Source organism: Lissotriton helveticus, chromosome 6 (assembly GCF_964261635.1).
Source record: "Lissotriton helveticus chromosome 6, aLisHel1.1, whole genome shotgun sequence".
Taxonomy (NCBI): domain Eukaryota; kingdom Metazoa; phylum Chordata; class Amphibia; order Caudata; family Salamandridae; genus Lissotriton; species Lissotriton helveticus.
Genome location: NC_136067.1, coordinates 391,715,006 through 391,727,685, shown reverse-complemented (window position 1 = coordinate 391,727,685; position 12,680 = coordinate 391,715,006).

Sequence of the window (12,680 nt, the reverse complement as noted above, 5' to 3'; positions counted from 1 at the left end):
TGTATTCTGTATTTTGGAGACGGTGTATCAAAGGTTAAATTAGGGTGTGAGAAGGTGCATCAGATTGTCACATGAATGATGTCATCAGTGATGTTCAATATTTTCTATATTTGAATGTGCTTCTCATAGAAAATCCAGTAAATCATCCCATGCGTACTCTTAACATACATTTTAATTCTCTAAGGCGTCAATACCAATATTCATTAGTGCCACATTGACATGCCATCAAATTAATTACCTGTGATTCTAAATGTTGGTCTCTTTCTTCAACTTTGTCCATAAATTCCTTTGCAGAAACATGTTAAAGATACGTTCACGTTTTTAATATATGGTTGACTGCATATTAAAGTCCAGACAGATCACTCGCAAATAAAAGATTAAACAAATATGGAATACACTGACAAAATCTTGGATCTTCTGAGTACAGTCGTAAAATACGATATTCTGCTGCTGGAATCTGAACTGCTCGTTCATCATATCGTCCACCTTTTCCAGTAGGGAACACCTGTTGAAAACAATGAGATTTCAAACCTTTTTCCCACACACTCATGGGAGTTCCTTTTGCCGTGTTCATCTGTAACAATTCAATAGTATCGCCTATCAGTTCTTTTGAATGTAGAGGGTGTATAGTATAATGTTCATACATTTCTTTTTTTCTTGAGTTCTCCACTTTTTCTATTTGTCCACTTAAAATCTATTTTATCTTCTAAAGTCAATTTGTTTTCTTCTTGTACATTTACATTTTTATAGTAAATATTATTTTGCACCAGATATAATGTAGACTTTTGGACTTTCAAGACATCTACTAACTCTTGCCATATTTTCCGACTCTTTGTGGGCACACCATTAACAAGAATGACTTCAGGTTCAGTATCCTCTCTTTCTACACCAACAATTTCAAAATTTTTCTTAAAATCTAAAGGTAAATACACAACTCTTCCTTTTAAACCTCTTTTTAGATCTGTTGGAGGCAGCTTACCTGTTTTAGGCTCCATACGAATTATAGCCTGAAAAGGGTGCACAGATTGTATAAGGATACCCTCATATGTTTTTAAATCTTTAAGTTCTGGAGGTATAGCTACTAATGCTAAGCTATAATAGACAGCTCTAGCTGGCATTTTGTTTTCTTCTAATTTATTGTGACAATATTTACAAATACATTGTACAGTACCTAACTCAAAACAACCTTCCACCAACAGATAAACAGCAAATTCTCTCCATTTACCATTGTTTTCCTTTTCACTTTTTAAAAACACATCTGCATCCCCAGTTTGAATTTCATAATGAATACGTTGGCAACAGATACAAACCTAGGGGCACATTAGGATGGCGGATGGAAAAGGGTACCGTCCGCCATGGTCGCGGCAAAATCACTTCCGCCCGCACCGCGGAGAATCTGCGGTTACGATTAGGATATTCATGTCAAAAATCACCGACCGCGGCGGACGGATCACATCAAACACCGTCCGTGGCGGACGAAACACATCTAACACCGTCCGCAGCGGGCGGAACCAAAAGAACACCCACCGTCGTGGACGGACATGACCGAGGGAACAGGCCCAACCGCCACCATACCTGCGAAGGGTCCGTCCACGCGATTAGGATAATGCCGCCATTCCAACGGAACTCACCGCCGTCCTCCACCGCAGCGGAAACAATACCTCCGAAAACGGACCATGACTGCGGAAGGAACACACAAACACCATCCCTGCCGTCAAACCGATTACAAAATGGCAGACGGAAGTAAATAGAAAATACATTAAACAGAACACCCAACCAACTTAAACACCCACCCCCAGCAACTACACGCCCCAATGACAGCCCCCCCAAGCTCCGAAAAATCCACCTAAATCACCACACCCACAGAGCATCTGATTGCCAACAACCATTGTGACACCACCACCACACAGAGTATAAAATGAATCCCTTCCACTACCACAGTCCCTTGCAGCACAGCATAGCTGCAAGCAAGAGCCACATTACCACGAACAGCAGACACACACAAACACACATACAACCTGCTCACAAACACACACACCACACAAACCAACACAACACCATCCCTACACACCACACACCTGTACATCCCACCCCACCACAACAACACCTTGCACATCACACACCATGGCACCAAAGAAAAATCCAAATTCACTGACACTGAGTTGAAGGTCATGGTGGATGAAATCATCCGTGTCGAACCACAGCTCTTTGGCAACCTAGTCCAGCAGACAACCTTGGCAACCAAAAACCACATGTGGGACAGGATAGTGACCAGAGTGAATGCGTCAGAGACCGTGCAACGCACCAAACACGACATCCAGAGGCGGTGGCACGACCTCAAGGCAAGGGTGAAAGGCATCAGGGCGAAGAACCACCTGCGGGCACACCACACTGGCGGCGGCACTCCCCTGGAGCCCTTACCATCTGCTGAATGGGAGGAGAAGGTGCTGGGCATACTGCACCCTGAGAGCCTGGAAGGAATCGAGGAGGGAGAAGAGGCTGGTAAGTACAAACAAATGACCACGATCACACTGCCATGGTCTGCCATGCACAACTGCCAACACACATCTCCCTGGCCCCAATCCATGCATGTGGACCACACAGTCACCCAAAGTGAAGTCCTGGCCACAGATGCACCCCCCATGACCAAACACAAAAGTTGCTTCCTACGTTCCCAGGCTTGCATGTTGTCAAAGCAGCCAGTACCACAACTCCCAACAGGCCCCCATGTCCACAGGGAGGATGGTGGATGGGTGGGGGGTGTGAGAGTGGTGGGTGGGGTATGTGAGAGACCAGCACTACAACTCCAAACAGGCCCCCATGTCCACAGGGAGGGATGGCGGTGGGTGGGTGGGGTGAGAGACCAGCACTACAACTCCCAACAGGCCTCCATGTCCACAGGGAGGGTGGTGGTGGGTGGGGGGTGTGAGAGAGGTGGGTGGGGTGTGTGAGAGAGGTGGGTGGGGGCTGTGAGAGACCAGCACTACAACTCCCAACAGGCCCCCATGTCCACAGGGAGGGATGGCGTTGGGTGGGTGGGGTGAGAGACCAGCACTACAACTCCCAACAGGCCCCCATGTCCACAGGGAGGGATGGCGGTGGGTGGGTGGGGTGAGAGACCAGCACTACAACTCCCAACAGGCCCCCATTTCCACAGGGAGGATGGTGGTGGGTGGGGGGTGTGAGAGAGGTGGGTGGGGTGTGTGAGAGAGGTGAGTGGGGGCTGTGAGAGACCAGCACTACAACTCCCAACAGGCCCCCATGTCCACAGGGAGGGATAGCGGTGGGTGGGGTGAGAGACCAGGACTACAACTCCCAACAGGCCCCCATGTCCACAGGGAGGGTGGTGGTGGGTGGGGGTGTGAGAGAGGTGGGTGGGGTGTGTGAGAGAGGTGGGTGGGGGCTGTGAGAGACCAGCACTACAACTCCAAACAGGCCCCCTGTCCTCAGGGAGGGTGGTGGTGGGTGGGGGGTGTGAGAGAGGTGGGTGGGGTGTGTGAGAGAGGTGGGGGGGCTGTGAGAGACCAGCACTACAACTCCCAACAGGCCCCCATGTCCACAGGGAAAGATGGCGGTGGGTGGGTGGGGTGAGAGACCAGCACTACAACTCCCAACAGGCCCCCATGTCCACAGGGAGGGATGGCGGTGGGTGAGTGGGGTGAGAGACCAGCACTACAACTCCCAACAGGCTCCCATGTCCACAGGGAGGGTGGTGGTGGGTGGGGGGTGTGAGAGAGGTGGGTGGGGTCTATGAGAGACCAGCACTACAACTCCCAACAGGCCCCCATGTCCACAGGGAGGGATTGTGGTGGGTGGGTGGGTGGGGTGAGAGACCAGCACTACAACTCCCAACAGGCCCCCATGTCCACAGGGAGGGATGGCGGTGGGTGGGGGGGGAGTGCGTGGGGTGTGTGAGAGAGGTAATTGATTTGTAATGTTTTTACCAAAAACATGTCATGTCCACAGCATTGATCATCATAATCTTGTCCCTCAGGTGATCGCAACTTGACTGGTGAAAGCAGCAACCGCCAGCACCAGTCGCCCCCCTCACAGCACGGACTCTCTGGGGAGGAGCCCATTGCCAGCTCAGACGCAGAGGACGAGGCGGGACCAAGCAGACTACCAGGGCCATCAGGCTCCCAGGACATCACTGCCTCCACCACCTCGGCCTGTGTCACCACACCATCACCTGCCATAGTGAGCTGTACAGCCACCACCATCACCACCACCTCCACCACCACCACCACCACCACTCCTGCCTGTGCCACCCTGCCTGATCCATCAGCCGATGATGGACCATCAACATCCTAGGCAAGCAGGGAGAGTGGACGTGAGAGGACACAGCACACTACCAGGAGTGCAGTTGTCCGTCGAGGTGGGGAAGGACGCCCATCCCATCCTGCCGCCGAAACCCTGGAAGCCATCGCAAGAGTCAATGCCTCCTATCAGCGGGCGCAGGAACAGTCTGATCGGGCCCACCAAGACTCACAAGAGAACCATAATCTGTTGCGGTCAATTGATACCGGCATAGGCCTAATTGTGGACATCATGGGCCAAGCAACTGCTCTGTGGAGGGACTGGCTATCCCAGGCAACACCACCACCCTCTCACCCTAGTGCCCAGCGGGACCGCTCCCCAACACCACCGCCACCCACACCTGAGCCGACGGACAGGGAGGTGGCCCCTGACCAACCTGCCCCCACAGCTGTCTCCGCTCCGGTTACAAGACGGAGGGGCCGTCCGAGGCTGGATGCAGGTGAGAGCAGTGGTGTTGCTCCATCTACCCGCTCTAAGAGGGGGCGCCAATGACTTCACCCTTGTCCGAGCCTGCCATTCACCCTGAAAACTATCCTGTCCCACAATGCCAACCATTGCCACACGTCTGTTGGACTAGCTGGACATCACAGATTGTGGTGTCCCCACGGTGTTTTCATCTGCCATGACCTTCAACTCTCACTGCCCCCCACCAACACTTCTTTGTAAATATGCACCAACATCAATCCTCAACCTGTAAATAAACATCACGTAAACACTCAATGATGTGTGGCCTCCATGTTTTAGTCACATGATTGTCTTAGAATGTAACGTTACCAGGTGCAGGGATCAATGTTGTTGAGAATCATGCCCCTGTGGGAATGACCTAGGGATAATGAGAGAACAACAAACACAGGTCAGGAAAGAGATTCACACCCATCACAACACACTGTACTGCAACATCCCACAAACCACACTCATCACCAAGTAAGTAGCTCACAGGACACACATCAGGGAGCATAGCATGTACCCCATCTAACACACACATTTGCAAACAGAACATACCAGAACAGGCAGCATAGACACACCACATCCACACTCCGCCACCAAACATACATAACGCATTGTCTGGCTATACAAGCGTTAGTTACTCACATTCAAGGGAAATAGCGATCAATGAGCTGATGCCTCTGGTCCACACCTTCTTCCTCACCACTATCCTCATCAGTCGACATGGGTGGGATGGGAGGCCGAGCAACCTGTTGGTCTTCAGGGTCCATGATCAGTTCAATTTTATTACGCAAGGCCAGGTTGTGGAGCATGCAGCAGGCAATCACGATTTTGCATACTTTGCCTGGTGAGTATGGCAGGGCCCCTCCGGTTTTGTCAAGGCACCGAAACCTAGACTTCAGCAGTCCAAAAGTACGTTCTATCACTCGACGTGTCCTCCCATGGGCATCATTATAACGCAATTTACCAGGGGTAGAAGGATTCCTGATGGGGCTCAGCAGCCACGGCCTATTTGGGTACGCAGAGTCGCCTAGGTGGGGTGATCACAGACACAAATCTCATTACCAGTATTTGTGGAAACACCATGCCACACATACAACACAATTGTCCTCACAACACACTGACAACACAATTGTCCTTTCAGCACACTCACCTACAAGCCACGCACATTCTGGACGCATATTAGTCATCAGTTGTTGGACAATGCTGCTCCGCATGATGTGGGAGTCATGGATGGAACCGGGAAATCTGGCACACACATGCGAGATGATGTTGTCAGCCAGGCACACCACTTGCACGTTGATCGAATGGTAGTGCTTCCGATTCCTATATACAGCTTCACGTGCCCGGGGTGGTATGAGACCAATATCTGTCCCATCAATGACCCACTACGTGTGGTAACTGGGCCAGGGCATAAAAGTCCCCTTTGACTGCTGCCAACTGTGCCTGACGTGGAAAATGGATGTAATCATCCTTGTAAAGCATCATGGCATTCAGGGCATCCCGCAGAACCATGCTGAACATGGATTGTGACATCCCTCCCGCATGACCAACTGTGTACTGGAAAGTACCAGTCGCAAAGAAATGAAGTGCCGCCATCACCTTTACTGTGGGTGTGAAAGCTCCAGGATATGTCCTGCGTGGCTGTAGATGAGGTGACAATTGTGTGACAAGCTCCTGCAATCTCAGTCGGTCAAGCCGGTATTTGCGGATCACCTCCTCGTCAACCATGTCCTCCACCACAGTGTATGGTCGATGCACATTTGGAGCCCTCCTGTGTGGGAGTAGATGCCAGCAGATGTCAAATGACCAACAGCGCATAGCTGTGCAACACTATCACATCTTGATCACCACAATGCTAATTATACATGTTGCAGACAGTTATGATATATGTGACCGGAACAATATATAAGGCAATAGAGCTGACTACACACACAATGTACAGCCACAAATAACATCCTGTGGGCTAACATGTACAATGTAACGTGCACACATGTTCAAACATCTTGCAACAACACATGACTGAGGGCCCATATGTGGACAAGCGTCCACACAGACACACATGTACATGCACAAACAACATGAAATTGGAACACAACCTACTTGTGTTCATGCACCCATGAACACACATTCCATGCCCCCTCAGCTGACGTGCATGGGCACACAACAACAGACACGCATACACAGAATGCATGTACACACACATCATTGTTACTTGCACACACAAACCACTCACTCACAACAGCTAATGAATGTGTGTACACACCCTTGCAGTACTGTGTAGATGTATAGAAATGAACACGTGTGTCCACAAGACCAATACGTTTCAACAAGAGGAGAGGTAGGGAGAGTAAAGCAACACTCTAATTCCCCGGTTATAGTCAATAAACAAGAAAAGAGTGTCAAGTGATTCAATCAGACCACAGTCAGGAGCAACTAAAGAAGGGGTTGACGGCCTCATTCAGGACGTTTCAGGAAAGCCCTCACTCACCACTTGGTGATGACATGCTTCATCATCGGGCCCCACCAAAGAGACAGAGTGTCTCTTTGGTGTGCTACAACGCCAGATTTACTGCGGAGCAGGATAGTGAGATTCAGACGTGTTGTGCAAAGTAAATTTAACTAATGAGTGGTGAGGGTTTTATTAAAAACAGTCAGTAGTGTATCAAAACAATTTTATTCTTAGATCACTAAAGACAAGTTATTAAAATTGTGTTTTGGAAAATAGTCCACGAATGATTGAGTGGTTATTTCCTTACAAATCAGTCGACATGTTTCTGCCATGAAACGGTGTAATGTTACCAGGCATTCTTCAGGACTTGTTAGTGTATTAAACCCTGGCGGTATGGACGCACTAAGGCCCACCCTTACCTAGGGACGTGAAAGTGAAAATAATCGAAAAAGGTGAAAAAGTGCAAAAAAATTAGGAAGAAAAGAATGCTTCCTAATTACTCCTGGTTTAGGAGGCTTCCAGCTTTATGGTTTCTGCACCTGGAAATGACAAAAGGACATAGACGAACATGTAAGACAGAACAAACATTTAGTAGTAGTACTGGTCGCAGTTGTAAGTCTATGGTGCTCCAGTATGTGGAAGAGAGGCATTCGTGGCAAAGTAACAATATAGTTATCACCACCGTAGCCCCTGGGTTCTTACTTATTAGCATGAAGGAGGTGCTGTGTGCTATACGTGATACAAAAGTAATCGTGTTGGTGAAGATAAAAGGGAAGTAAACTTCCTGGTTGCGATCAAGGTCAAGGTACGATCGCTTCAGAGAATATATTAAGATTAAAATGTCTCACTTTTGTGGTGTCAGGAAAGTACACCATGGGTCACAGGAGGGGGGTGGGAACGTAATTGGCACACCCTGCGTGTTTGTCAACAAGTGGGAGTAAAGAAAGACATGCATTAGGTCTGAGACATAGCGTTGGTACTTAGCTTTAGCGATAAAGATGGTAGTCAAATTACAGCTCCTACTCACGGCCTCGACGCTCAGCACCCTCAGTGTACCTGCATCGCCCTCAACTGGACACCGAAGATGTGGACGCGTTGCCAAGGGTTCCGTATATATAACAGTGAGTCCGACAGTGATTAATTTCCGGGTTGGGTGTGGCCGACGACGAACTACCGCCGCCGCCCTGGTTTTGGCCAATCCGTGGGCCTACTTGATCGTGACGAGATGGTTACGTTCTAGGATCAAGTTCGTTTGTTATTGGAAAAGATGGGCATGTCACACTCGCAAGTACGAATGCGGATGTAGCGTCCTCGTGCGTTGTTATGGAGACCAAAAACAATGCGGGAGATCATGGAGCATTGAGAAGGCTCATTATAGAATCTCAAATCTAGTGAGAATCATATTATATTATAATTTCAACGGATGATGCCGGTGAAATTCTCCTTTGCACTTAAGAGGAGGGCAAAAAATCGTAACGAACAAGTGCCACACGCAATTGGGGACTCACTTGGCAAGTAGGCTCATATTACGCCGGATTGCAGGATAGTAAATCTATGCCTAAGGGTGCAAAAGGGGGGAGGGTTATTATTATTATTGTGCCGGGTAACTCTCATGCACTCTTACGTCTATCTAGTGTAAAGGGGGGTGAAGCTGTGTAATCAGACTGTGGGATGATATGTCATTTAAGCTACAAAGTGGTACGGATATGGGATTAAAGTCTGAGCTCATGCAGTGTTCACTTGATCACGGAATTCCAGGGGATATCATCATTTAATCCAATACGATGGGTCCCAAGCCTAAATACCCATCGTTGTTCTTTCTCAAACTGGCGATTACAGATGTTGTTGCCGCTGTTCAAATGTTCAATGGTTGTCCATTGCATATTGTTAGTTGTGTGGTTGGTTTCCAAAAAGTGTCTGCTCATTTTTGTCGTCGTCTTTTTGCACCTGACATTGGAACCGTGCTCACAGATTCTCTGTTTGACCTTCCTGCTGGTCATTCCCACATAGCATAAATCACATGGGCAAGTGATAAGATATATCACGTTTTGTGTGTTGCAGTTCGTGTGGTCTCTTTGAGTCCACGTTTTGCCTGGCTCGAGTTCAAGTGTTTTAGAGTGTGTGGTGAGATTGCAAACACTACAATTTGAGCAAGGAAAGTGGCCGACCACTTTTGGTAGGCCCCATGAATCAGTGACGGATCTTATTGTGTCAAGGGCCGCCGGTTTTGGTCTTGTATGGACCAATGCATCTTTTAAGCTGCGAGCTTTCTTAAAGGAGAAAAGGGGCTTTTCCCAATTTTTGTTTATGCTGGACAGGATTCTCCAGTTTTTGTTGATCGACGTCTTCATGTAGTTAGACAAATTACTGTATGTAGTTACACATGTTAGTGGTATGTCTTTGGGGCCACATACCTTGTCCTCAAGGAGTGCATCCCTTGGCTGATTATGCACTCTTCTATAGCCTATGTCTATTATTGTCGCTGGGTAGCCTCTTGACTTCAGTTTCACTGTAAGGTCTGCAGATTGAGTCTTAAAATCTTGCAGGTCAGAGCAGTTGCGTTTTAGCCGTAGATACTGGCCATATGGGAGATTTTCTTTCAGTGGGCGGTGTTTTTAGAGGTCGGTTTATGGAACGTTTTAGTTGTAAGTCTTGTTCCAGTGACACTGATCGTTAGATCCAGAAAGGTCGCCTCTGTCTTGCTAATTGCATGTGTGAATTTTAAATGAGGGTCCAGGGTGTTGATCCAATTAAGGAAGACCTGTAACTCAACAACCAGGAGTGAGCGGACTGTAAGCCTAATAACTAACCTCTCAGACAAGATCTTATCCCCAACTGAAACCATGGTCCTAGAAAGAGGTCTGGGATTCGTTCCCACATCTCGCATGGATAAGTTCAAGCTCCACTGCAAGCTTGCGGCATTTTTCAGAAAGATTAAACTTAAGGCTTTTTTTGAGGGCAAAGATGACCCCAACGAGACCCAACGTAATGGTGACACTAGTCTACGACTAAGTTCTACTTTCACCCCCCCTCCACACACAGTACCGGCAGCCATCACTGCTTTCGAACAGGCAGTGTTTCTCGATTTAGATACCTGCCAAGACCCCAAAACTTTCAGCAATTTCAGTTCTGCAGAATTTCATGCACTACAGGCTCTACAAAATGATCAGAGCATAACTATAAAACCGGCGGACAAGGGTGGAGGACTTGTAATACAAAATACAGTAGACTACGAAAGGGCTTGCCAGACCCTCCTGGATGACAAGAAAAACTACATCCCTCTAACAAGAGATCCCACAGAGGACCTTCGAGCACGAATTACCAATCTTGTCAGAACAGCAGAAGATGATGGGCAAATCTCCAAGAACGAGGCAGACTATCTCAGCACCAACGAGAGCATAACCCCCTATTTCTATACACTACCCAAAACGCATAAGAATCGTATGCCCCCACCGGGACGACCAATTGTGTCAGGTATTGGCTCTCTGTTGGAGCCACTATCGCGCTTTTGTGACCACTACCTCAAGCCGATAGTCCAAGGTACCCCGACCTACCTTAAGGACACTAAAAGCCTTCTCCAGCTGCTCCAAGATTTCACCTTCACAGAAAATACAGTAACACTAGTGACGCTTGATATCGAGAGTCTTTATACCAGTAACCCTCAGGACGATACCATCAAGGTCCTGGGGGCGGCTCTCGACTCCATACCATGGAATTTCCAGGCATCCAAGAAGTTGATTCTGGACTGTGCAACACTAGCACTTAAAGAGAATTTTTTCTCTTACAAAGGCAACCTCTTCCTTCAGTGTACTGGAACTTCAATGGGCAGTACATTTGCCCCAAGTGTGGCGGGCCTGTACATGGCAGATTTTTAATCAAAATTCATCCTACCACCAAAGAGCCCCTTTTCTGAGTCCATCAAAATCTGGAGCCGTTGCATTGACGACATCCTGGTAATATGGACTGGCATTGGTGAGGAGTTACAGGTCTTCCTTAATTGGATCAACACCCTGGACCCTCATTTAAAATTCACACATGCAATTAGCAAGACAGAGGCGACCTTTCTGGATCTAACGATCAGTGTCACTGGAACAAGACTTACAACTAAAACGTTCCATAAACTGACCTCTAAAAACAATCTTTTAGAATTTACCAGTTTTCACCCTCGCCCACTGAAAGAAAATCTCCAATATGGGCAGTATCTACGGCTAAGACGCAACTGCTCTGACCTGCAAGATTTTAAGACTCAATCTGCAGACCTTACAGTTAAACGGAAGTCAAGAGGCTACCCAGCTACAATAATAGACAAAGGCTATAGAAGAGCCGTAATCAGCCAAGGGATGCACTCCATGAGGACAAGGTATGTGGCCCCAAAGACATACCACTAACATGTGTAACTACATACAGTACTTTGTCTAACTACATGAAGAAATCGATCAACAAAAACTGGAGAATCCTGTCCAGCATAAACAAAAATTGGGAGAAGCCCCTTTTCTCCTTTAAGAAAGCGCGCAGCTTAAAAGACGCATTGGTCCATACAAGACCAAAACCTGCGGCCCTTGACACAATAAGATCCGTCACTGATTCATGGGGCCTACCAAAAGTGGTCGGCCACTTTCCTTGCTCAAATTGTAGTGTTTGCCATCTCACTACACACTCTAAAACACTTGAACTCGAGCCAGGCAAAACGTGGACTCAAAGAGACCACACGAACTGCAACACACAAAACGTGATATATCTTTTCACTTGCCCATGTGATTTACGCTATGTGGGAATGACCAGCAGGAAGGTCAAACAGAGAATCTATGAGCGCCGTTCCAATGTCAGGTGCAAAAAGACGACGACAAAAATGAGCAGACACTTTTTGGAAACCAACCACACAACTAACGATATGCAATGGACAATCATTGAACATTTGAACAGCGGCAACAACATCTGTAATCGCCTCATGAGAAAGAACAACGATGGGTATTTAGGCTTGGGACCCATCGTATTGGATTAAATTATGTTATCCCCTGGAATTCCGTGATCAAGTGAACACTGCATGAGCTCAGACTTTAATCCCATATCAGTACCACTTTGTAGCTTAAATGACATATCATCCCACAGTCTGATTACACAGCTTCACCCCCCTTTACACTAGATAGAAGTAAGAGTGCATGAGAGTTACCCGGCACAATAATAATAATAACCCCCTCCCCTTTTTCACCCTTAGGAATAGATTTACTATCCTGCAATCCTGCGTAATATGAGCCTACTTGCCAAGTGAGTCCCCAATTGCGTGTGGCACTTGTTCGTTACGATTTTTTGCCCTCCTCTAAGTGCAAAGGAGAATTTCATCCACATCGTTCGATGAAATTATAATATAATATGATTCTCACTAGATTTGAGATTCTATAATGAGCCTTCTCAATGCTCCATGATCTCCCGCATTGTTTTTGGTCACCATAACAACGCGCGAGGA